Source organism: Somniosus microcephalus, unplaced genomic scaffold, assembly GCF_052327205.1.
Source record: "Somniosus microcephalus isolate GS21.2 unplaced genomic scaffold, FLI_Smic_1.0 unresolved_chr2, whole genome shotgun sequence".
NCBI classification, from domain to species: Eukaryota; Metazoa; Chordata; class Chondrichthyes; order Squaliformes; family Somniosidae; genus Somniosus; species Somniosus microcephalus.
Window position 1 is genome coordinate 79,532,118 of NW_028225180.1, and position 27,567 is coordinate 79,559,684.

At 53.0% G+C, this 27,567-nt stretch overlaps 1 pseudogene across 1 annotated transcript; it reads left to right on the plus strand.

The window, feature by feature from the left end:
- The first annotated feature begins 1,865 nt into the window (after positions 1-1,865).
- LOC147092865 (uncharacterized) lies at positions 1,866-27,567 on the plus strand (annotated as a pseudogene). Its single transcript, XR_015075008.1, has 3 exons — positions 1,866-2,394; positions 24,115-24,650; positions 27,413-27,567. The product of XR_015075008.1 is annotated as an uncharacterized LOC147092865 (transcript).

Below are 27,567 nucleotides of genomic sequence, written 5' to 3' on the forward strand. Positions count from 1 at the left end.
TCCTGCTTCAGCTCAGACCTGGGATCTTCCCCTGCACTGCAAGTCAGTCTCGCACCTCAGTTTCCACCCAACCTTCCACCTGATCCCCACCTTCCCCCCCCCCCCCCACCCCCGCCTTCCCTTCTCTAAGTGAGTGTGTTCTATCTGAAATTATATTGCCAGTGACTTGCCCAATGCGGTACCCACAGTCAGGTCATGAGATTTTTTTAAATATTAAAGATGGTGGCAGGTTCAGGAGAAACTCACTCCACCGCACCACCTAGTGGCCAGAGCTCGCAACTACACTGTGACCGTTGACATAGCAAAATTGAATGGGAAATGTTGACGTAGTCATTTATAATGGGAGACGTCGCCAGAAAATCATGAACAAAAAAGCCTGAGAACAGAAAGTAAGTTTTGTGGACAGGAAGACTTTTAATAATGGTATATAGATGTGCTTTGCAAGCATAAAATCTCAGGAATCTGGCCTCCATCCCTCTCCCTGGCAACTGTCTGAGGCTGAACCAGACTGTTCGCAAACTTGGCATCATATTTGACCCCGAGCTGAGCTTTGGACCACATATCCACACCATAACTAAGATCGCCTATTCCCACCTCCGTAGCATTGCCCGACTCTGCCCCTGCCTCAGCTCATCTTCTGCTGAAACCCTCTAGACTTTACTATTCCAACGCTTTCCTGGTCGGCCTCCCACATTCTACCCTATGTAAACTTGAGGTCATCCAAAACTCTGCTGCCCCGTGTCCTAACTCGCACCAAGTCCCGTTCACCCGTCACCCCCTGTGTTCGCTGACCTACATCAACTCCCATCCGGCAATGCCTCGATTTTAAAATTCTCATCCTTGTTTTCAAATTGCTCCGTGGCCCTCGCCCCTCCCTATCTCTGTAACCTCCTTCAGCTCTACAACCCTCCGAGATCTCTGCGCTCCTCCAATTCTGGCCTCTTGAGCATCCCCCAATTTTAATCGCTCCACCATTGGCGGCTGTGCCTTCAGCCGCCTGGGCCCTAAGCTCTGGAATTCCCTCCCTAAACCTCTCCGCCTCTCTCTCCTCCTTTAAGACGCTCCTTAAAACCGACCTCTTTGACCAAGCTTTTGGTCACCTGTCCTAATATCTCCTTATGTGGCTCGGTGTCAAATTTTGTTTGATAATCGCTCCTGTGAAGCACCTTGGGACGTTTTACTACATTAAAGGCGCCGTATAAATGCAAGATGCTGATGTTAAATCTACTTCAACATTGGTTTGTGACATTGAATTTCATATTCTAACTACCAGACAAGCCCTCTGACAATGCAGCACTCCCTCAGTACTGCACTGCCGCGTGTTAGCCTGGATTACGCGCCCAAGTCTCTGGAGTGGAATATGGAATAGGAACATAGGAACTCCCGGAGGAGGCCATTCAGCCCCTCCACCCTGTTCCGCCATTCAATCAGATCTGTATCTTAACTCCCTCTAATCCGTGCTGTCCCACAGACTGGGTGCTGGAGGGCAGTCAGTGCGGTGGAACCCGTAACCCCATCGAGAGCTGCAGCGCCCTCAGGGGCAAAAAAAAACAAATTTAAAACAAAACCCTTGATCCTCACACAGGATAATTGCTTCTCATCTTCTCCTGCACCGCCCGGGGACAAAACTTTTAACTTACTTCAAACAATGAGCTTTTCTCTTCAAGGGGAAGATATGTTTTTGTTGTGTGTGTGTGTGTCTGTGTGCCAGGGATAATAATGAGATCATTTGAAAAGCCTCCCACCAGCCAATTGCAAGATTCCTGCTCTCAGGAATCAAAGGGCTGCCAGGCCACGCCCCCCTCGGGGCGCCACGTGACCGGCCCAGCCTATCGGCAGCTGCCTGCCTGTTACATTGTGTCGATTTCTCAGCGAAACCGACTCGATACATTTCCGAAGAGTTGCATTGTGTCGATTGCTCAGTGGAAACTGACTGGATACATTTCCGAAGAGTTACATTGTGTCGATTTCTCAGTGGAAACTTACTGGATACATTCCAGCCGAGTTACATTGTGTCGATTTCTCAGCGGAAACTTACTGGATACATTTCAGAGGAGTTACATTGTGTCCAGATCCTTGTTACTTTCCCTGGAGAGGGAGGTTGGGGGGAAAGGAGAGGTGAGAGGAGAACCCCCGGGGCTCACCATGGCTCGGAAGGCGGGTGCAAGCGCCCCCAACCCCGGGCTCGACAGGAACCGGATCGGGGAAAGGTTGGAAGCCAGCTTGGCCGGGCTGCAAGAACTTCGGCTGCTCCGGGAGAGGCAGGAAGAGACGGTGCGGCGGGTGCTGGCGGGGCAGCAGGAGGAGGAGCAGGAGGAGGAGGATGCAGCCGGCAGCGATGGACAGCAGAGCCCGGGTGGTCTCCAGCCCGTGGGAAGAGCCGGCAGCGAGCAGGTAGGAGAGGGGCCGAGGGGACCCCGGGATCAGATTGGGATGCAATGGTTGGGATCATGCTGGGAGGTAATGGATGGGATCAGACTGGGATGTAATGGATGGGATCAGACTGGGATGGATTGGATGGGATCAGACTGGGATGGATTGGTTGGGATCAGACTGGGATGGATTGGTTGGGATCAGACTGGGATGGATTGGTTGGGATCAGACTGGGATGGATTGGTTGGGATCAGACTGGGATGGATGGGATCAGACTGGGATGGATTGGTTGGGATCAGACTGGGATGGATGGGATCAGACTGGGATGTAATGGATGGGATCAGACTGGGATGGATTGGATGGGATCAGACTGGGATGGATTGGATGGGATCAGACTGGGATGGATTGGATGGGATCAGACTGGGATGGATTGGTTGGGATCAGACTGGGATGGATTGGTTGGGATCAGACTGGGATGGATGGGATCAGACTGGGATGGATTGGATGGGATCAGACTGGGATGGATTGGTTGGGATCAGACTGGGATGGATGGGATCAGACTGGGATGGATTGGTTGGGATCAGGCTGGGAGGTAATGGATGGGATCAGACTGGGATGTAATGGATGGGATCAATCTGGGATGGATTGGATGGGATCAGATTGGGATGTAATAGATGGGATCAATCTGGGATGGATTGGATGGAATCAGACTGGGATGGATTGGATGGGATCAATCTGGGATGGATTAGATGGGATCAATCTGGGATGGATTAGATGGGATCAGACTGGGATGGATTGGTTGGGATCAGACTGGGATGGATTGGTTGGGATCAGACTGGGATGGATTGGTTGGGTTCAGACTGGGATGGATTGGATGGGATCAATCTGGGATGGATTGGATGAGATCAGACTGGGATGGATTGGTTGGGATCAGACTGGGATGGATTGGTTGGGATCAGACTGGGATGGATGGGATCAGACTGGGATGTAATGGTTGGGATCAGACTGGGATGGATTGGTTGGGATCAGACTGGGATGTAATGGATGGGATCAATCTGGGATGGATTGGTTGGGATCAGACTGGGATGGATTGGTTGGGATCAGACTGGGATGGATTGGTTGGGATCAATCTGGGATGGATTGGATGGGATCAATCTGGGATGGATTGGATGGGATCAATCTGGGATGGATTGGATGGGATCAATCTGGGATGGATTGGTTGGGATCAGACTGGGATGGATTGGTTGGGATCAGACTGGGATGTAATGGATGGGATCAATCTGGGATGGATTGGTTGGGATCAGACTGGGTTGGATTGGTTGGGATCAGACTGGGATGGATTGGTTGGGATCAATCTGGGATGGATTGGATGGGCTCAATCTGGGATGGATTGGATGGGATCAACCTGGGATGGATTGGATGGGATCAATCTGGGATGGATTGGATGGGATCAGACTGGGATGGATTGGTTGGGATCAGACTGGGATGGATTGGATGGGATCAATCAGGGATGGATTGGATGGAATCAGACTGGGATGGATTGGGATCAGACTGGGATGGATTGGTTGGGATCAGACTGGGATGGATTGGATGGGATCAGACTGGGATGGATTGGTTGGGATCAGACTGGGATGGATTGGTTGGGATCAGACTGGGATGGATTGGATGGGATCAGACTGGGATGTAATGGATGGGATCAGACTGGGATGGATTGGATGGGATCAATCTGGGATGGATTGGATGGGATCAATCTGGGATGGATTGGATGGGATCAGACTGGGATAGCTTGGATGGGATCAATCTGGGATGGATTGGATGGGATCAATCTGAGATGGATTGGATGGGATCAATCTGGGATGGATTAGATGGGATCAATCTGGGATGGATTAGATGGGATCAGACTGGGATGGATTGGTTGGGATCAGACTGGGGTGGATTGGATGGGATCAGACTGGGATGGATTGGATGGGATCAGACTGGGATGGATTGGTTGGGATCAATCTGGGATGCAATAGTTGGGATCAGACTGGGTGCAATGGATGGGACCGAGGCCCCGTCTGGCCTCTCGGGTCGATGGTAAAGGTCCCGCAGCTCTGCCAAAAGCAGATTAATTAGTTGCTCGCCTCGTTGTGGGATCTTGCTGTGTACAAGATGGCTACCGTGTCCGCCCCCAGTTCAAAGTAATTGGTGTTTTACTGGGATAGTAAAGATAATCCCAGAAAATATACATCTGGGGCAACGGGACATGGTGGGTGGGTGTGAGGGAAAGTTCACAACAGATGCCAGGAAGTGCTCCTCTACACAGGGGTTCTGGGAGACCCAATCTCCATGTGCCGCCTCCACTGGTCAAACAGCCCCTTTTATTCCAGAAGGAGGCTTTTAGGTCCAGTCTTTCCTGGGCCTCCTATTCTGCTGTCAGAATCAGGGAGCCGGATTTAGCAAGGGAGACGGTCTCCCGGAACCCCGACTGGCCAAGCGGGTTGCAGATGTTGATTCAACAGCTGGAAGGGGGCTGGCCAGGAAGGCTGGTGGAGGCCAGGGCGTGCGGGGCTCCTTTAAGACCCAGCTGCACAGCGCACTGGGGGAAGCAAGAGAACAGGGTGCGGGGCCCCTTTAAGACCCAGCTGCACAGCGCGCTGGGGGAGACAGGAAGGCAAGGTGCAGGGCCCCTTTAAGACCCAGCCTCACAGGACGCTGGGGGAGACAGGAAGGCAAGGTGTGGGGGCCCTTTAAGACCCAGCTGCACAGCGTGCTGGGGGAGACAGGAAGCCAAGGTGCGGGGCCCCTTTAAGACCCAGCTGCACAGGACGCTGGAGGAGACAGGAAGAGGCACAATAGACCGAAGGGCATCCTTCATCGAAAGCAACCTTGCGGCGGGTCTCACACACACACTGTCGGCCAGTCTTTGCCTTTTCAAATGCTGATTAGACGCCGTGCCTCTGTGTTTTGATTCTATGGCCCTGGTTGGATGGTTAAGCTGCCTGGAAACTGTCCTGGAGAGCGTTTGAATGGGGGCTACTTTGCACCTTGGCTCCCTTTTGAAAATGTGGCACTCCACATCATCTAAAGCGGGGGGTGGGGGTGGGGGTGGGGGGTTGTCCTGTGCCCTCTGCGATAGTCTCTGTCGAGCAGGGCTCCGTCATTGAGGGGTTGTTGGGGAGCTGGGCGTGGGGCGGGGGAGGGAGGTTGCTTTGACATTGAGACAGTCCACACGGGCTCACGTGCGTTCAGTTCTGGGCACCGCACCTCGCGAGGGGTATATTGGCTTTGGAGGGGGTGCAGCAGGGCGCGGATTCACCAGAATAATACCGGGGGGGGGGGCTAAAAGGGGTTAAATTGTGAGCACAGACTGGGCTTGTATTCCCTCAAGTTTAGAAGATTAAGGGGCGATCTAATCGAGGTGTTTAAGATGATTAAAGGATTCGATAGGGTGGATGGAGAGAAACTTTCCTCTGGTGGGGGGAGTCCAGAACAAGGGGGCGTCACCTTAAAATTAGAGCCAGGCCGTTCAGGGGTGATGTCAGGAAGCACTTCTTCACACAAAGGGTGGTGGAAATCGGGAACTCTCTCCCCCAAAAAGCTGTGGATGCCGAGGGTCAACTGGAGCTTTCATGACTGAGACTGATAGATTTTTGTTGGGTAAGGGTATCGAGGGATACGGAGCGAAGGCGGGTAAATGGGATCGGGTAACGGGTCAGCTACGATCGGACTGGAGACAGAGATGCACTTCCTCACAGCTTGTAGAAAATATCAGGGCATAAGGGAGAATTTCTACCCAAAATTCACAAAAATATGCCCGGAATTCAGAAATTTGAATGACGACCAAAAACTCCCATACCTACTAGGGGAAGAGAGAAATTGTGTAAGCTTAGCGGCACACTATGTTACAGCTTGCCATAAACAGAGGGACAACCACTAAATATAAGAAAAGAGTATATACAAATTATATGAATGTATATTTATACACTCAGGGATATATCTGTTTGTACACTGTATGGATAGATCTGTATTTTTGTGTACAACCATGAATGTTTTTCGATGCTTTGGTAACATAAGATGTACCTTGTCATCATGCCAATAAAGCGATTTGAATTGAATTGAATTGAATTGAATGGGGGGGGGGGAGCAGGCTCGAGGGGCTGACTTACCTCCTCCTGTCCCCATCAGAGGCAGAGTGACCCCTGCGTTCAAAGAGCGAGTGAGAGGAGCACCGGGTAATTCCTGCGACAGCGTGACTGTAAGCTGGAGTTACAGGGTCAGTCCCTCCTGGGGCCAGCCCACAGGACATCCCCTTTAATGAGACGCGGCTTCACTCTGTGTCCCCCCCCGACCTCAGTAAAGTGCGGTGTTCTCGTGCTGCGTCCGTTTGAACCAAGTGTCAGATTGGCTCAGTGGGTCTCTCTCTCTCTCTCGCCCCTGAGTCAGAAGGTCGTGGGTTCGAGTCCCGCTCCAGAGGCTTGAGTACAAAGATCCAGGCCGACACTCTCAGTGAAAACAATTGCATTTCTATAGCACCTTTCACATCCTCAGGACGTCCCAAAGCGCTTTACAGCGAATGAAGTACTTTTGAAGTGTGGTCACTGTTGTAATGTGGGAAACGCGGCAGCCAATTTGCGCACAGCAAGCTCCCACAAACAGCACTGGGATAATGACCGGATCATCTGTTTTAGTGATGTTGATTGTGGGATAAATATTGGCCCCCAGGACACTGGGGAGAATTCCCCTGCTCTTCTTCAAAATATTGCTGTGGGATCTTTTACGTCCACCTGAGAGAGCAGACGGGGCCTCGGGTTTAACGTCTCATCCAAAAGACGGCACCTCCGACAGTGCGGCGCTCCCTCAGTACTGCTCCTCCGACAGTGCGGCGCTCCCTCAGTACTGCCCCTCCGACAGTGCAACGCTCCCTCAGTACTGCCCCTCCGACAGCGCGGCGCTCCCTCAGTACTGCCCCTCCGACAGCACGGCGCTCCCTCAGTACTGCCCCTCCGACAGTGCGGCGCTCCCTCAGTACTGCCCCTCCGACAGTGTGGCGCTCCCTCAGTACTGCTCCTCCGACAGTGCGGCGCTCCCTCAGTACTGCCCCTCCGACAGTGCGGCGCTCCCCCAGTACTGCCCCTCCGACAGTGCGGTGCTCCCTCAGTACTGACCCTCTGACAGTGTGGCACTCCCTCAGTACTGCCCCTCTGACAGTGCGGCGCTCCCTCAGTACTGCCCCTCCGACAGTGCGGCGCTCCCTCAGTACTGCCCCTCCGACAGTGCGGCGCTCCCTCTGTACTGCCCCTCCAACAGTGTGGCGCTCCCTCAGTACTGCCCCTCCGACAGTGCGGCGCTCCCTCAGTACTGCCCCTCCGACAGTGCGGTGCTCCCTCAGTACTGACCCTCTGACAGTGTGGCACTCCCTCAGTACTGCCCCTCTGACAGTGCGGCGCTCCCTCAGTACTGCCCCTCCGACAGTGCGGCGCTCCCTCAGTACTGCCCCTCCGACAGTGCGGCGCTCCCTCTGTACTGCCCCTCCGACAGTGTGGCGCTCCCTCAGTACTGCCCCTCCGACAGTGCGGCGCTCCCTCAGTACTGCCCCTCCGACAGTGCGGTGCTCCCTCAGTACTGCCCCTCCGACAGTGTGGCACTCCCTCAGTACTGCCCCTCTGACAGTGTGGCACTCCCTCAGTACTGCCCCTCCGACAGTGCGGCGCTCCCTCAGTATTGCTCCTCCGACAGTGTGGCACTCCCTCAGTACCGCCCCTCCGACAGCGTGGCACTCCCTCAGTACTGCCCCTCCAACAGTGTGGCACTCCCTCAGTACTGCCCCTCTGATAGTGGATGAGTGCCCCACCAGGTGTGGTGTTGTGCGGGGTGGGCTGATCATAATTGGGGCATGAAGGAAAGGTGCTGTGGTTGTCCTCGCGCCCTGACTTGGATATATATTATTGTTCCTTCATCGTCGCTGGATCAAAATCCTGGAACTCCCTCCCTAACAGCACTGTGGGAGCACCTTCTCTTCTTAGGCAGTCCCTCGGAACCGAGGATGACTTGCTTCCTCGCTAAAAATGAGTTCTCAGGTGACTGATGAGTCCGATGCGGGACCTACAGTCTCTGTCACAGGTGGGGCAGACGGTGGTTGAAGGGGCGGGTGGGTGGGGTGCTTGGGTTGACGTGCGCTCCTTCCGCTGTTTGCGCTTGGCTTCCGCTTGCTCCCGGTGAAGAGACTCAAGGTATTCGGCGCCTTCCCGGATGCTTCTCCTCCACTTTGTGCGGTCTTGGGCCAGGGATTCCCAGGTGTCGGTGGGGATGTTGCACTTTTTCAAGGAGGCTTTGAGGGGTGTCCTCGAAGTGTTTCCTCTGCCCACCTGGGGCTCTCTTGCCGTGTCGGAGCTCCGAGTAGAGCGCTTGTTTTTGGAGTCTCGTATCGGGCATGCGGACAATGTGACCCGTCCATCGGAGCTGATCGAGCGTGGTCAAAGCTTTGATGCTGGGGATGTTGGCCTGAGCGAGAACACTGACGTTGGTGCGTCTATCCTGCCAATGGATTTGCAGGATCTTGCGGAGGACCTTCACCACATGGACAGCAGCGGCTCCAGAAAAAGAGACCTTGGTTAGACCACACTTGGAGCACTGTGCTCAATTCTGGTCTCCATATTATAAAAGGGATATTGAGGCACTGGAGAAGGTGCAAAAAAGATTTACAACGATGATAAGAACATAAGAAATAGGAGCAGGAGTCGGCCATTCGGCCCCTCGAGCCTGCTCCGCCATTCAATAAGATCATGGCTGATCTTCTACCTCAACTCCACTTTCCCGCCCAATCCCCATATCACTCGATTCCCTTAATATCCAAAAATCTATCGATCTCTGTCTTGAATATACTCAACGACTGAGCCTCCACAGCCCTCTGGGGTAGAGAATTCCAAAGATTCACCACCCTCTGAGTGAAGAAATTCCTCCTCATCTCAGTCCTAAATGGCCGACCCCTTATTCTGAGACTGTGACCCCTGGTTCTAGACTCTCCAGCCAGGGGGAAACATCCTCCCTGCATCTACCCTGTCGAGCCCTGTTAGAATTTTGTATGTTTCAATGAGATCACCTCTCATTCTTCTAAACTCTAGAGAATATAGGCCCAGTCTACTCAATCTCTCCTCATAGGACAATCCCCCCATCCCAGGAACCAGTCTGGTGAACCTTCGCTGCACTCCCTCTATGGCAAGTATATCCTTCCTTAGGTAAGGAGACCAAAACTGTCCACAATACTCCAGGTGTGGTCTCACCAGGACCTATATAATTGCAGTAAGACGTCTTTACTCTTATACTCAAATCCTCTTGTAATAAAGGCCAACATACCATTTGCTTTCCTAATTGCTTGCTGTACCTGCATGTTAACTTTCTGTGATTCGTGTACAAGGACACCCAGGTCCCTCTGAACACCAACATTTCCCAATCTCTCACCATTTAAAAAATACTCTACTTTTCTATTTTTCCTACCAAAGTGGATAACTTCATATTTCTCCACGTTATATTCCACTTGCCATGTTCTTGCCCACTCACTTAGCCTGTCTATATCCCCTTGAAGCCTCCTTGCATCCTCCTCACAACTTACATTCCCACCCAGCTTTGTATCAGCAGCAAACTTGGATATATTACAAATAACAACAGAAAACGCTGGAAATACTCAGCAGGCCGGGCAGCATCCGTGGAGGGAGAAACAGAGTTAACGTTTCAGGTCTGGGACCCTTCATCAGAACTGGAAAAAGCTGGAGATGTAACAGATATTAAGCAGGTGCTGAGACAGGGGGGGCGGGTTTAGGAGGGGAGGAAGGAATTGAAGGAACATACTGTACTTTTGTAAGAGACAGGAAAGATAAAATGTTGCAAAAGGGAATGGCAAAAATCAGACAGCATGAAAAATGGGGGCCGAGGTTATGATCTGAAATTGTTGAACTCAATGTTGAGTCCGGCAGGCTGTAAAGTGCCCAATCGAAAGATGAGGTGCTGTTCCTCGAGCTTATGTTGAGCTTCATTAGAACAATGTAATAGGCCGAGGACAGAGAGATCAGAGTGGGAGTGAAGCGGAGAATTAAAGTGACAGGCGACCGGAAGCTCAGGGTCACCCTTACAGACTGAATGGAGGTGTTCCGCAAAGCGGTCGCCCAATCTGTGTTTGGTCTCCCCAATGTAGAGGAGACCGCATCGTGAGCAGCGAATACAGTATATTAAATTGCAAGAAGTACAAGTAAATCGCTGTTTCACCTGGAAGGGGTGTTTGGGGCCCTGGACAGTGGGAAGGGAGGAGGTAAAAGGGCATGTGTTGCATCTCCTCCGCTTGCACGGGAAGGTGCCAGGTGAAGGAGCAGGGCTGTTAGGGGTGATTGAGGAGTGGACTAGGGTGTCGCGGAGGGAGCGGTCCCTTCGGAATGCTGAAAGGGGAGGTGAGGGGAAGATGTGTTTGGTGGTGGGATCACGTTGGAGGTGGCGGAAATGGCGGAGGATGATCCGTTGAATGTGGAGGCTGGTGGGGTGAAAGGTGAGGACAAGGGGAACCCTATCGTGGTTCTGGGAGGGAGGGGCAGGGGTGAGGGCAGAAGTGCGGGAGATAGAACGGACACGGTCAAGGGCCGTGTCAACCACAGTAGAGGGGAATCCTCGGTTGAGAAAAAAGGAAGACATGTCGGAAGCACTGGTATGGAAGGTGGCATCGTCAGAACAGACGCGGCGGAGACGGAGAAACTGGGAGAATGGAATAGAGTCCTTACAGGAAGCGGGGTGGGAGGAAGTGTAGTCCAGGTAGCTGTGGGAGTCAGTGGGCTTGTAGTGGATGTTTGTCGAAAGTCGATCACCAGAAATGGAGACGGAGAAGTCAAGGAAGGGAAGGGAAGAGTCGGAGATGGACCATGTGAAGGTGAGGGAAGGGTGGAAATTGGAAGTAAAGTGAATGAACTTATCAAGTTCAGGGCGAGAGCAGGAGACGGCACCGATACAGTCATCAATATACCGGAAAAAGAGGTGAGGGAGGGGACCTGAGTAGGACTGAAACAAAGAATGTTCCACATATCCCATGAACAGGCAGGCATAGCTAGGGCCCATGCGGGTTCCCATAGCAACACCTTTAATTTGGAGGAAGTGAGTGGAGTCAAAGGAGAAGCTGTTCAATGTGAGAACAAGTTCAGCCAGGCGGAGGAGGGTGGTGATGGATGGGGACTGGTTGGGCCTCTGTTCAAGGAAGAAGTGGAGCGACCTCAGGCTATCCTGGTGGGGGATGGAGGTGTAGAGGGATTGGACGTCCATGGTGAAAAGGAGACGGTTGGGGCTAAATATATTACATTTGGTCCCCTCATCCAAATCATTGATATAAATTGTAAATAGCTGAGGCCCAAGCACTGATCCTTGCGGTACCCCACTAGTTATAGCCTGCCAACCCGAAAATGGCCCGTTTATTCCTACTCTCTGTTTTCTGTCCATTAACCAATCCTCAGTCCGTGCTAGTATATTACCCCCAATCCCATGAGCCCTAATTTTGTTTAATAACCTCTTGTGTGGCAAATGCCTTCTGAAAATCCAAATACACCACATCCACTGGTTCCCCCTTATCGATTCTGCCAGTTACAACTTCAAAAAACCCTGTTACCACGTCCTTAATAATAGATTCTAGCATTTTCCCTACTACTGATGTCAGGCTAACTGGTCTGTAGTTCCCAGTTTTCTCTCTCCCTCCTTTCTTAAATAGTGGGGTTACATTTGCTACCTTCTAATCCATGGGAACCGTTCTAGAATCTATGGAATTTTGGAAAATGACAACCAATGCATCCACTATCTCTATAGCCACCTCTTTCAAAACTCTAGGATGTAGGCCATCAGGTCCAGGGGATTTATCGGCTTTCAGTCCCATTAATTTCTCCAGTACTATTTTTTTACTAATTTCTTTCAGTTCCTCATTCTCGCTACAGCCTTGGATCGCCACTATTTCCAGGAAGCTTTTTGCATCTTCTTCCGTGAGGACAGACACAAAGGGGCAGAAATTCGGTTGTTAGCGCCACCGATTAACGCCTAAAGAGGCCGAGAAGTGGGGCGCTAGCCAATTTCCGGGCGGGCGCAGGGCGCCTAGCGCCTCGCCCCATATTGAGCATGCATTTAGCGCCGGCGCTAAATCTTAGTGCCCGCTCATGGGCGCAGGCTGATTATGACGTCATTTGAGTGTGCAACGCCTTTTGGGCGCCCCGGACCAGAAATTCAGTGGCGCCCCCCTCCGTAGCGCCTGTCGCTAATAGTGACAGCTTACCTGGAACCTTACCAAGTCACTCTCGGGCTGGAGGAGCGTTATTTAAAGGGGACTGGTGTGGTTTAAATGCGGCAGCCATTTTTGGAGCACAACTTCCTCGAGAGCTACAAAGAGTTGCTGAGCTGCACACTGAGAGCCATTTGACCACTGAGCCAATGTAGGCAGATGATCTTCAGCCTTCTGACCATCACCTTGCTGTTGGTGAGCCTTGACAACGGGGAACCTTCCTGTGGGCACTTATTATGGGGGCTGCATTGGAGGGGAACGTCCTGCTGCTGAATCATCTGGAAAGGGCACTGAGGCGCTGGGAGAGGGGGGCGGGCATGGCCAGACGGAGGAGGGCCAACAGACGTCGCCACAGCAGACCTTACGCTGGCAGGGTTTTCCGACAGCAGTTTTCCTACATGAACATGCCGGAGGAGCAGTGTGTCAGAAGGCTGCAATTTAGAAAGGAGGTGGTGACTGAGCTGTGCCAGCTGCTTCAGCCAGATCTGGAGCCTCAGATAAGGTGCAGGACATCTCTGTCGGTGGCTGAGAAGATGCCTGCTGGCCTGAACTTCTACGCGAGTGGCTCCTCTCAGGCTGCGCGTCAGAGGCTGATCAGAAGTAGCTTCTAGGCCCCTCTCATGGAATGCTTGCTGCCATTCCAAGAACAGGAATGGAACCGGTCTGATACCCCCAAGCCTGTGAAGGGCAAGATGCATGTAAATAGCAGGCATGGCCATTGTAAATGAAGAAAGTGTTTCATTACACAAAATGTGGTTCCTTCAAACATGAGAAAGCTATGGCAACAGAAAGCAAAACTAATACACTGACACATAACTGCCTCTCACACCCGGGAGACTGTCCAAAACATAAATCACATTCCGACCATCTTCCTTGGCCTTGATTCCACTGCGCCAACCAAAGCATCCAATGCCCCATCAGTGAGGCGTTCCGCCCTCTGCCTCACCCTTTCCATGTCTTGCTAGGCTGGTGCGCCACAGGTAGGCTCCCACCGCTTTGAAGGCCTACAAGGCAGTGAGTGTGTCTGGTGATGCCGATTGACCTGCCCCTTTAAGAGCTGGCCGGCGCCAGTGTGTCTCAGGGAAAGTGATTATTGACAGCACCTTCGCTGTGCCCCGCCGCCGCGAAATTGGGTTGCGCCGCCGGGTTGGCGCCTTAAGAATAGCGTGCAGTGCCTGATTTAGCGCCGCAATCACATTTAGGGGCGCTGCAACCCAATATCGCGCTAGGTGGCGTTAAATTGCGCCTGGCGCTAAACTTTGCGCATCGCCAGGACTAGCACCCCAAATGCAGCTATACCAAATTTCTAGGCCAAAGTATTTGTTTAATTTCTGTGCCATTTCCTTATTCCCCATTATAATTTCTCCTGTCTCAGCCTGTAAGGGACCCACATTTACTTTCACTAATCTTTTCCTTTTTACTTACCTATAGAAGCTTTTGCAATCTGTTTTTATGTCTCTCGCTAGATTACTCTCAAATTCTATTTTCCCTTTCTTTATCAATTTCTTGGTCCTCCTTTGCTGAATTCTAAAATCCTCCCAATCCTCAGGCTTACTACTCTTTTTGGCAACATTATAAGCCTCTTCATTTGATCTAATACTATCTTTAACTTCTCTTGTTAGCCACTGTTGGACCACTTTTCCTGTGGGGTTTTTGTGCCTTAAAGGAATGTATATTTGTTGTAAATTATGTATTAATTCTTTAAATGCTAGCCATTGCTTGTCTACTGTCATACCTTTTAATGTAGTTTCCCAATCTACCTTAGCCAACTCGCCCCTCATACCTGCATAGTTTGCTTTGTTTAGATTTAAGACCCTAGTTTCGGATTTAACTAAATCACTTTCAAACTCAATATAAAATTCTATCATATTATGGTCACTCTTCCCTAAAGGCCCCTTTAGTACGAGGTTATTAATTAACCCTTTCTCATTGCACAATACTAGATCTAAAATAGCCTGTTGGCTAGTTGATTCCTCAACATACTGATCTAGAAAACTATCTTGCATACATTCCATGAATTCGTCCTCCACACTATTACAGCAAATTTGCTTTGCCCAGTATATATGTAGATTAAAGTCCCCCATGATTACTGTATTACCCTTGTTACATGCGCCTCTAATTTCCTGATTTATACTCTGCCCTACATTACAACTACTGTTTGGGGGCCTATAAACAACTCCCACCAATGTTGTCCGCCCCTTGCTGTTTCTTAGCTCCACCCAAACTGATTCTACTTCTTGATTTTCGGAGCTAAGATCCTTTCTCTCTACTGTCTTTACCCCATCCTTTATTATCAGGGCTACCCCTCCTCCTTTTCCATTTAGCCGATCTCTTCTAAAAGTTAAGTATCCTGGAATATTTAGTTCCCAACCTTGGCCACTTTGCAACCATGTCTTCGTTATGGCTATTAGATCAAACCTGTTCATTTCTATCTGCACTATTAATTCATCTATTTTGTTGTGAATGCTTCGCACATTCAGATATAGTGCCTTTAGCTTTGACTTATTTCTCTTTTTTCCTGATGTCACCTTAGTCACTGATGCCCTATGACCTTTGTTACTCTCTCTGACTCCTCCCTGACCCACTCTGCTTATTTTTACACAAAACTCTACTCTGCTCTAGAGCCTTGACATTTCACTCACTGCTTTTAAATTTACTCTTTCCTGAATCCTCCCACCCCCCTTCATTAGTTTAAAGCCCTGTCTACTGCCCTAGTTATTCGGGTCGCCAGGACACTGGTTCCAGCCCGGTTTAAGTGGAGCCCGTCCCAACGGAACAGCTCCCTCTTTCCCCAGTCCTGGTGCCAGTGCCCCATGAACTGAAACCCCTTCCTCCCACACCCCTCTTTGAGCCACGCATTTAAACCTCTGATCTGTTTGTCCCTATGTTAATTTGCGCGAGGCTCAGGTAACAATCCAGAGATTATTACCTTTGAGGTTCTGCTTTTTAATTTGGATCCTAGCTCCTCAAACTGCCTCAGCAGAACCTCATTCCTAGTTCTACCTATGTTGTTGGTTCCTACGTGGACCAAGACAACTGGATCCTCCCCCTCCCACTCCCAAGTTCTTCTCCAGCCGCGAGGAGATGTCTTTAACCCTGGCACCGGGCAGGCAACGCAATCTTCGGAACTCTCGGTCGGGGCTGCAGAGAACAGTATCTATCCCCCTGACTATACTGTCCCCTACCACAACTACATTCCCTTTCACTCCCCCCACTTGAATGGCCTTCTGCACCATGGTCAGCTTGCTCATCCCTCATCCACACAGGCAGCAAGAACCTCATACCTGTTGGACAAGGGCTCCTCCAGCACTGCACCTGGGGTCCCCTCACCTGCCTGAGTTGCAGTCACACCCTCCTGTCCCTGACCACTAACCAGACCTGTACCGCTACCTAACGTAAGGGATGTGACTGCCTCCTGGATCAAAGTGTCCCGGTAACTCTCCCCATTCCTGATGCACCGCAATGTCTGCACCTCAGACTCCAGCTCAAAGACTCTGAGCTGAAGTTCCTCAAGATGCAGGCACTTACTGCGCTGCCAGCCCTATAGGACCTTGTTTTATTTAATGACATTTAATTAAATTTGTAATGAGGTAACTTAGTTTACAGTGTAGTTTCTTGACCACTTACTTGATCTAGATTAAGTTAAGGGTACTGAAGTTAACTATCTACCTGTAACACAAAGGACTACAAGTAGTGGAGGCAAAAAGCAACAACTCCTTCCCCCTCTTTTCCGAATTCCCCCTCTTTCCAAATTCCCAAATAAAACCCTCTGTTCAAGTCCACTCCGTTTAATCCCGCTCTGTGCAGACTGTGATGCCAGAACTGAGAGGTTATAACTATCAGGAAAGATTGAACAGGCCGGGGCTCTTTTCTCTAGAAGGCTGAGGGGTGACCTGATCGAGGTCTTTAAGATTATGAAAGGGTTCGATACGGTAGACGGAGAGAAGATGTTTCCGCTTGTGGGGGAGACCAGAACTAGGGGCCGTCAATATAAGATTGTCACTGATAAATCCGATAGGGAATTCAGGAGAAACTTCTTTACCCAGAGAGTGGTGAGAATGTGGAACTCGCTACCACAGGGAGTGGTTGAGGCGAATAGTATCGATGTGTTTAAGGGGAAGCTGGATAAACACATGAGGGAGAAAGGAATGGAAGGATATGTTGACGGGGTGAGATGAAGAGGGGTGGGAGGAGGCTGGTGTGGAGCAGAAACACCGGCACGGAGCAGTTGGGCCAAATGGCCTGTTTCTGTGCTGTAAATACTGAGTAAAACCCGCCGCCACCTTTTCAAGGGGCAATGAGGGGGACGGGCAATAATTGCTGGCCTTGCCAGCGATGCCCACATCCCGCGTTTGAACATAAAAGAAAACTTCAGCAATCTCGCAGCGGGGCCCTCGGGCAGTGACTGCACGACTGAAGTGTGTACACAGGCTGCGGTTTCTTGCTCCCCCCCATCCAGATATCCAGATTCCACAGCCTGGCTGTGTACAAGGAGAGCGGAGGGGTAATTTTCTCTTAAGTATAGGCTGCAGAGTGACACTCCCATTGGGCCTTGATGGATGCTAATCCCTTAATTGTTCGCATGTCTGGCGTTGTCTAGTCAAAGGGTGAGCTGATCGCAGAATCTCAGCCTCCGAACTACCTCGTGGGTGTAAATATGAATTAGGGTTCATGCTGCAGTGCCCTAACAACTAAAGTCCTCCTTAAATATATATTATGAACACAACTCTCGTTCCCTTGGTGTCTCAGGTAAGAGGCAGCGTCTTTGCTTGTTGGCTGCTCGCACCAGGATGATCCCATTAGGTGCCAGCTATGGCTCAGTGCACTCTCTCTCTCGTCTCTGAGTCAGAAGGTTGTGGGTTCGAGCCCCACTCCAGAAGCTCAGGCTCCAGGCCGACACTCAATGCAGTACTGAGGGAGCGCAGCACTGTTGGAGGGGCAGTACCGAGGGAGCGCCGCACCGTCGGAGGGGCAGTACCGAGGGAGCGCCGCACTGTTGGAGGGGCAGTACTGAGGGAGCGCCGCACTGTCGGAGGGGCAGTACTGAGGGAGCGCCGCACTGTCGGAGGGGCAGTACTGAGGGAGCGCCGCACTGTCGGAGGGGCAGTACCGAGGGAGCGCCGCACTGTTGGAGGGGCAGTACTGAGGGAGCGCCGCACTGTCAGAGGGGCAGTACTGAGGGAGCGCCGCACTGTTGGAGGGGCAGTACTGAGGGAGCGCCGCACTGTCGGAGGGGCAGTACTGAGAGAGCACTGCACTGTCGGAGGGGCAGTACTGAGGGAGCGCCGCACTGTCGGAGGTGCCGTCTTTCGGATGAGACATTAAACCAAGGCCCCATCTGCCCTTTCGGGTGGATGTAAGAGATCCTACAGGCACTATTGGAGGAAGAGCAGGGGAGTTCTCCCCGGTGTCCTGGGGCCAATATTTATCCCTCAACCAACATCACTAAAAACAGATGATCTGGTCATTATCACATTGCTGTTTGTGGGAGCTTGCTGTGCGCAAATTGGCTGCCGCGTTTCCTACATTACAACAGTGACCACACTTCAAAAAGTACTTAATTGACTGTAAATCACTTTGGGACGTCCTGAGGTGGTGAAAGGCGCTGGAGAAATGCAAGCCTTTCTTTCATTGACCCAGAAATGTACTTGGCCATCTCTCTTCATAGCAACGCGCGGCTTCCATTGCGCTGACGAGTTGAAGAGGGATCGGTCGCCGTGGAGGTACAGCGCTCTGGCCCTCGCACGCTCCGCTCGCCCGATCTGTCGGGCCTTCCTGGCAGCCGGCCACTTCGTAACGGGCGAAGTCGCTCGAAACCGCGTTACAGCGCCCCTTGGCAATCGAAGGGCGCGGTAGGATTGTCTGCGGCCCCCAACCTCCGTCACCCGTTTGGTCGGCGCCACGGCGACGCCGTGAGTCACGTGGCCGGAGGAGCATCAACAGTTACCGGGGATGCCTGTCTAGGCTGCTGCGCTGGGAGTCTGTAAGGGAGGGCGGTCGACGCCCGTGGAACCCGCACGCCCCCACCCCCATACGGGCCTGTGCGAGGCGTCCGTGGAACCGAAGCTCGGCCAGGGGGGGGCAGTGGTGGAAGTAGATTCAAGCTCGAAGAATGCGGCTCATCCCAATCCCGCTGTGTCGTCGAATTCCATTGTGAAAGGACAATAACCCGGGACTGGGACAAAACAAACAGGAGCCTTCGAGGCAGAAGAAGTGCTCAAGTCACCCGCAGGCAGTCCTCACTGTTGCTGACGTGTCACTGGGCTGTGTCAGCGCCAGTCTTGGCCCGCGGCCTAGCGGTTAACCCGTTCCCAGCCGAGGCCCGGTCCTTCTGGACTGGGGACCAGGCTGGCATGGCCGGTGAGGATTCCAGCACGCGGGCACCACCTTTAATGAAAACCCGAAATACTGGGCGTAGCTCGTCTCCCAGCCAGACGCTAAACCCCAGGCCCCCAGTCCGCCCTCGCGGGTGGGTGGAGAAGATCCCACGGGGGATACGGGAAGACGAGGAAGGGGGTGGCGGAGTTCGCTCTGGGGGCCAACACTCCTTCCTTCACACTGTCAGCCGTGGCTCAGTGGGTAGCACACTCGCCTCGGAGTCAGAAGGTTGTTGAGCACTCCAGGGACTTGAGCACCTAAAGCTAGGCTGACACTCCAGTGCAGTGCTGAGGGAGCGCCGCACTGTCGGAGGGTCAGTACTGAGGGAGCGCCGCACTGTCGGAGGGTCAGTACTGAGGGAGCGCCGCACTGTCGGAGGGGCAGTACTGAGGGAGCGCCGCACTGTTGGAGGGGCAGTACTGAAGGAGCGCCGCACTGTCGGAGGGGCAGTACTGAAGGAGCACCGCACTGTCGGAGGGGCGGTACTGAGGGAGCGCCGCACTGTCGGAGGGGCAGTACTGAGATAGCGCCGCACTGTCGGAGGGGCAGTACTGAGAGAGCGCCGCACTGTCGGAGGGTCGGTACTGAGGGAGCGCCGCACTGTCGGAGGGTCAGTACTGAGGGAGCGCCGCACTGTCGGAGGGGCAGTACTGAGGGAGCGCCGCACTGTCGGAGGGGCAGTACTGAGGGAGCGCCGCACTGTTGGAGGGGCAGTACTGAGGGAGCGCCGCACTGTCGGAGGAGCAGTACTGAAGGAGCACCGCACTGTCGGAGGGGCGGTACTGAGGGAGCGCCGCACTGTCGGAGGGGCAGTACTGAGAGAGCGCCGCACTGTCGGAGGGGCAGTACTGAGGGAGCGCCGCACTGTCGGAGGGGCAGTACTGAGAGAGCGCCGCACTGTCGGAGGGGCAGTACTGAGGGAGCGCAGCACTGTCGGAGGGGCAGTGCTGAGGGAGCGCCGCACTGTCGGAGGGGCGGTACTGAGGGAGCGCCGCACTGTCGGAGGGGCGGTACTGAGGGAGCGCCGCACTGTTGGAGGGACCGTCTTTCGGATGAGACGTTAAACCAACTGCTCTCTCAGGTGGACGTAAAAGATCCCATTGCACTATTTGAAGAGGAGCAGGGGGCGTTCTCCCCGGTGTCCTGGGGCCAATATTTATCCCTCAACCCACATTACAAAAAAAACCCAAATGATCTGGTGATTATCACATTGCAGTTTGTGGGAGCTTGCTGTGCGCAAATTGGCTGCCGCGTTTCCCACAATACAACAGTGACCGCACTCCGAAAGTACTTTGTTGGCTCTAAAGCGCTTTGAGACGTGTGGTGGTCTTGAAAGGCGCTATAGAAATGCAAGTCTTTCATTCTTTTACCAGCACTGCGGACTGAGGGGAAAGTACGTTTGGGAGAACAGGCCGGGAAGTTGTGAGTTGGGGCATCGGGAGGTGGAGTCAGAGGAAGGGAGGTGACCAGGGTTTGTGGGATGGGGGGGGTAACAGAGTCCTGGACTAGTCGGAGTTTATGTTGGGTGGAACGGGGCGGGGGGGGGGGGGGGCGGCTGAGGGAGGCCGATGAGGAGCGTACTGGAGACGCCGAGGCTCGATCGAGCCGGGGACCCAGGCCGGATAACGCGGGCTCGGTCCGTCCCCCGCCCGTGGCAGTCGGCCACTGTGGAACCGGGTGCCCGAGCCGCGCGTTATCCCAGCGTGCATTTAGCATGGGGGCGCCTGATGACAGCCCAGCGATGACCCCTCACTTCCCTTTCTCCCCACCCACCGACACACACAGACACACACACCCCTGGTTGGAAAAAGCAAGCAGCCAAGCAGGGTACCAAGCCTGGCGGCGATGCCTTCCACAGTCGAATTGCCCAACTATCAAGGGTCTATGGAACCCCGTACCCCAGTGGGAGGGCAAAAACTAAGGGCGTACAGTGGTTTCTGTGAATCGGTTTGGCTGAGTGAGAGCGCAGGCAAAGAGTTAAAGCATTTAAGCGGCTCCCAAAAAAAAAGGAATAGGGATCCTGGTTGTTACTTTGAGCTAATTTGCAGATAAGAGGGTTTCCCAGGCTGCAGCAGATGCTGATGAAATAATTACCGCTCTCTATCACTGGGCTCTGTGTTTGTTAAAGCGCGCCAGTCTGCTCCGCCAGCTCTCGCAGGTAAATATCTGGCAATCAGATAAGGGGCCATGAAACTCGGGGCCAGGGTTGGGCTCTCAGCACCTGACATCGTAGAACAATGTGTTCCTGGCGTCAGATTCTGGCTGGAATTTAATCACTGGTTTCGCATGAATGCTGCTAGCTGGAGCAGCTGCACTCTCCTGTTCTATATATAACCCCCCGAACCCCTCGATTAGATTCCAGCCTGTAACTCACTCCCGGGTATCTGTTATTCTATATATAAACCCCCCGAACCCCTCGATTAGATTCCAGCCTGTAACTCACTCCCGGGTATCTGTTATTCTATATATAAACCCCCCAAACCCCACGATTAGATTCCAGCCTGTAACTCACTCCCGGGTATCTGTTATTCTATATATAAACCCCCTGAACCCCTCGATTAGATTCCAGCCTGTAACTCACTCCCGGGTATCTGTTATTCTATATATAAACCCCCCGAACCCCTCGATTAGATTCCAGCCTGTAACTCACTCCCGGGTATCTGTTATTCTATATATAAACCCCCCGAACCCCTCGATTAGATTCCAGCCTGTAACTCACTCCCAGGTATCTGTTATTCTATATATAAACCCCCCGAACCCCGCGATTAGATTCCAGCCTGTAACTCACTCCCGGGTATCTGTTATTCTATATATAAACCCCCCCAAACCCCTCGATTAGATTCCAGTCTGTAACTCACTCCCGGGTATCTGTTATTCTATATATAAACCCCCCGAACCCCTCGATTAGATTCCAGCCTGTAACTCACTCCCGGGTACCTGTTATTCTATATATAAACCCCCCGAACCCCTCGATTAGATTCCAGCCTGTAACTCACTCCCGGGTACCTGTTATTCTATATATAAACCCCTCGAACCACTCGATTAGATTCCAGCCTGTAACTCACTCCCGGGTATCCGTTATTCTATATATAAACCCCCCGAACCCCTCGATTAGATTCCAGCCTGTAACTCACTCCCGGGTATCCGTTATTCTACATATAAACCCCCTGAACCCCTGGATTAGATTCCAGCCTGTAACTCACTCCCGGGTATCTGTTATTCTATATATAAACCCCCTGAACCCCTCGATTAGATTCCAGCCTGTAACTCACTCCCGGGTATCCGTTATTCTATATATAAACCCCCCCGAACTCCTCGATTAGATTCCAGCCTGTAACTCACTCCCGGGCATCCGTTATTCTATATATAACCCCCCCCCCCGAACCCCTCGATTAGATTCCAGCCTGTAACTCACTCCCGGGTATCCGTTATTCTATATATAAACCCCCCCGAACTCCTCGATTAGATTCCAGCCTGTAACTCACTCCCGGGTATCCGTTATTCTATATATAAACCCCCCCGAACACCTCGATTAGATTCCAGCCTGTAACTCACTCCCGGGTATCTGTTATTCTATATATAACCCCCCCCGAACCCCTCGATTAGATTCCAGCCTGTAACTCACTCCCGGGTATCCGTTATTCTATATATAAACCCCCCGAACCCCTCGATTAGATTCCAGCCTGTAACTCACTCCCGGGTATCCGTTATTCTATATATAAACCCCCCCAATCTGCAACCATCCCTCAAAGCTGTTTCCACCACCAGTGACTGACTCTAAACACCATTAAACGTGTGCTCAAAGTTCTCGCTCTCTCTCCAGAGTCTGCCCAATCTGTCGTTATCTACTGAATCTTTTCCATTCAAATTGACACCACCTGCACCGACCGTAACCCATTAGCGGAGCGCTATTGCATAAGTGCTCAGTACTCAATCTGTTCTTCTGTTTGTTGAGGCGTGTATTGTGCAAGCTCTCGCCACGACTGCCACCACCACCACCCCCTACATATCTCGCTGGAGCTTATGGCTGCAATTACACCTGCCCACATAAAAACGGCGACACGATTGAGAGTTAAGAGTTCAGGGCTAGTTATTCTTTAACCAGGTGTTATACACAACCTCTTGCATTCATATAGCGCCTTTAACGGAGTAAAACGTCCCAAGGCGCGTCACAGGAGCGTTATCGAACAAAATTTGACACCGAGCCACGCAAGGAGATATTAGGACAGGAGCTTGGTCAGAGAGGTCGGTTTTAAGGAGCGTCTTAAAGGAGGAGAGAGAGGCGGAGAGGTTTAGGGAGGGAATTCCAGAGCTTAGGACACCAGGCAGCTGAAGGCACGGCCGCCAATGGTGGAGCGATTAAAATCGGGGGATGCTTAAGAGGCCAGAATTGGAGGAGCGCAGAGATCTCGGAGGGTTGTGGGGCTGGAGGAGGTTACAGAGATAGGGAGGGGCGAGACCCGTGGAGAGATTTGAAAACAAGGATGAGAATTTTAAAATCGAGGCGTTGCTTAACCGGGAGCCAATGTAGGGGGTGATGGGGTGAACGGGACTCGGTGTGAGTTAGGACACGGGGCAGTGAGCACAGGGGGTGATGGGTGAACGGGACTTGGTGCGAGTTAGGACACGGGGCAGTGAGCACAGGGGGTGATGGGTGAACGGGACTGGATGTGAGTTAGGACACGGGGCAGTGAGCACAGGGGGCGATGGTGTGAACGGGACTTGGTGCGAGTTAGGACACGGGCAGTCGAGTTTTGGATGACCTCAAGTTTACGTAGGATGGAACATGGGAGGCCAGCCAGGTGTATGTTGGAATAGTCAAGTAGCAATCTGAGGTTGGGGGGGGATTGAAGGGAGCAATTAAAATCAGGGGATGCTCAAGAGGCCAGAATTGGAGGAGCGCAGAGATCTCGGAGGGTTATGGGGCTGGAGGAAGTTACAGAGATTACGTGCACAAGCGATGAGAGTGGGATTCGACCCGCGACGTTCAGTTTCAGGGAGCGAGAGTGCCACTGACTGAGCCAAGCTGGCTTGTGGTGGATCCAGATTCTAATGCAGCTTGTTGTTGGTTTTTTTTAAAATTTTCACAGTCCTTCTCACTGGGACCTGCTGAATTGGAGGAACATCACCTGCAGCATCTCAACCGACAGGTGACTGAGCTTCACCTGGGCCGCATCGGACACCGCCATGCCCAGCCCGACCTCGGGGCACCGAACTCGGACCTCGTCCCGACAACAAATCTCTCCCGCTCAGAGGCTGCCCGCGGGCCGGGGAGGCCCTCGTGTGCCTGCAGGGCCTCCGCCGAAGGGGCGGTGATCGGCTGCCCGCCTCTCGCCGAGCCCAGTGCCGCAGGCTTGGTGCCCGGTGCGACCGAAGATCCGAACGGGGGGCTCTGGCGGGCGGAGGGCGGCAGCGACCGGGCAGCCGCAGTCCACGGCAAGGAGCGCCTCGTCTCCGTTGGGCTCACGAAGGCGCCCAGCCCGCACGGGGGCGCCGCGAGCCGCCCCTCCCGGAGAACATTCGGAGCTGGATCGTGGCTCGGGGGAGCTGAAGCAGCTGGGGTCGGGGACGCAGCTCGCCGAGGGGCCGATGGACAATCTGGACTCCGACTCCAGGCCCAGCTCAGGTGATGAGGGGCGCGGTGTCGCCTGTAGTCACCGATACTGACGCTTAAAAAACACGAGCACCACGGAGGGAGGATATATTTGTCTCGGAGAGGGTGCAGAGCAGATTCACCGGAATGATACCGGGGGTTAAAAGGATTAAATTATGAGGACACATTGCACAGACGAGGCTTGTATTCCCTCGAGTTTAGAAGATTGAGTGGAGATCTAATCGAGGCATTTACAATGATTAAAGGATTCGATGGGGTAGATAAAGAGAAACTATTTCCTCTGGTGGGGGGAGTCCAGAACAAGGGGGCAGAACCTTAAAATTAGAGCCAGGCCGTTCAGGGGTGATGTCAGGAAGCACTTCTTCACACAAAGGAAATCTGGAACTCTCTCCACCTCCCAAATAAAGTTGAGGCTGGAGGGGTCAATTGGAAAATTCTAAACCAATAGATTCTAAGGATAAGGGGTAAGCCATTTAGGACAGAGATGAGGAGGAATTTCTTCACCCAGAGAGTGGTGAACCTGTGGAATTCTCTACCACAGAAGGCAGTAGAGGCCAATTCATTAAATATATTCAAGAAGGAGTTGGATATATTTCTTAAGGCTAAAGGGGTCCAGGGGTATGGGGAGAAAGCAGGGACAGGGTACTGAATTTGGATGATCAGCCATGATCGCATTGAATGGCGGAGCAGGCTCGAGGGGCCGAATGGCCTACTCCTATCTTCTATGTTGGGTAAGGGATATTAAGGGTTATGGAACCAAGGCAGGGAGATGGAGTTAAGATACAGATCAGCCGCAATCTGATCGAATGGCGGAACAGGCTCGAGGGGCCTGAACGGCCTCCTCCTGTTCCTACGGTCCTATCGCTGGGCCACGCACCAGTTCTTGGCCTCGAGGTCGTGATCTGTCCCCTAGGTGGATGCGACCTAGGGGCGAGCCAGCCTCTAACCCGATCTCTTCTCCCGATCTCTGTCTCAAAGGCTGATCCAATCTCCATTGGTGGGGGGGGTGGGTACCCAGAATATTACATCAGAATAAAAGCTGAGGAACTGAGGTCAGAGTTGAGGGGACTGGAGGGACGGGCAGGGTTGTGGCTAGCGTATTGGACATGTGGCTGGTTGGGAATCCGGATGATTGGGAATGCAGGTGAGGCTGATCGCATGTCTGATTAGTAACTAAAAATGGAGTAATAGGCCGGGTGGGTGGGCATGTGCTCTCAATGTTCCTGTTAAGCTTCTGTGTGTCAATCTTTCTGTGCGGGTGTTGGTTGGAATGGTAAAAAAAAGCGGAGTGTGTGTGCTTTTTGATTGTTGAGTGTTTAACAACCTTGGTCACAGAATGGTGGTCGATGTTTGCTAAGTAAATACACCCGTGTTGGGTACATTTATCTGCATTGTGTGGAGTGTGTGCAAGGCGTTTTCTGCTAGAGTTACCGCATGTGGCTAAAACCGTACCGCTGTAGCCAAACCTGTGGCTGGTCACTGATTTTTATTGGGCAGTACTGAATTAGGGGTCTGGAGGGGTGGGATGGTGGGATAATGGGAGAGTGAGGGGGAGAGTGAGGGGGGGGACAATGGGAGAGTGAGCGGGAGAGTGAGGGGGGGGATAATGGGAGAGTGAGGGGACGGGAGGGGGGGGGACAATGGGAGAGTGAGGGGACGGGAGGGGGGGGGACAATGGGAGAGTGAGGGGTGGGATAATGGGAGAGTGAGGGGGGGGATAATGGGAGAGTGAGCGGGAGAGTGAGGGGGGGGATAATGGGAGAGTGAGCGGGAGAGTGAGGGGTGGGATAATGGGAGAGTGAGGGGACGGGAGGGGGGGACAATGGGAGAGTGAGCGGGAGAGTGAGGGGGGGATAATGGGAGAGTGAGGGGGAGAGTGAGGGGGGGATAATGGGAGAGTGAGGGGACGGGAGGGGGGGACAATGGAGAGTGAGGGGGGGATAATGGGAGAGTGAGGGGACAGGAGGGGGGGGACAATGGGAGAGTGAGGGGATGGGAGGGGGGGGACAATGGGAGAGTGAGGGGTGGGATAATGGGAGAGTGAGCGGGAGAGTGAGGGGGGGACAATGGGAGAGTGAGCGGGAGAGTGAGGGGGGGGACAATGGGAGAGTGAGCGGGAGAGTGAGGGGGGGATAATGGGAGAGTGAGGGGGAGAGTGAGGGGTGGGATAATGGGAGAGTGAGGGGTGGGATAATGGGAGAGTGAGGGGGAGAGTGAGGGGTGGGATAATGGGAGAGTGAGGGGGACGGGAGGGGTGGGACAATGGGAGAGTGAGGGGTGGGATAATGGAGGGAGAGAGTGAGGGGTGGGATAATGGGAGAGTGAGGGGGACGGATGGGTGGGATAATGGGAGAGTGAGGGGACGGGAGGGTGGGATAATGGGAGAGTGAGGGGACGGGAGGGGTGGGATAATGGGAGAGTGAGGGGACGGGAGGGTGGGATAATGGGAGAGTGAGGGGACGGGAGGGGTGGGATAATGGAGAGTGAGGGGACGGGAGGGGTGGGATAATGGGAGAGTGAGGGGACGGGATGGGTGGGATAATGGGAGAGTGAGGGGGACGGGATGGGTGGGATAATGGGAGAGTGAGGGGACGGGAGGGTGGGATAATGGGAGAGTGAGGGGGAGAGTGAGGGATGGGATAATGGGAGAGTGAGGGGTGGGATAATGGGAGAGTGAGGGGGGGATATAACAGGAGATTTATTGACCCCCTGGTAAAAGGGGAATGGGTTTCGATGTGCCTCGTCCTTGACTTCCTTCTCTGTTGTGTTCTCAGGTTTTTACGACGTCAGTGACAGCACCTCGTGCTCCCTCTCGAACTCCTGCACCTCCGTGTTCAGCGAGTGCCCGTCCAGCTCCAGGTGGAGCATGCAGTCCCTCTCCCAGCCGCTCTGGGCGAGCGGCAACTGGAGCAGACCCAGGTCCACCGAC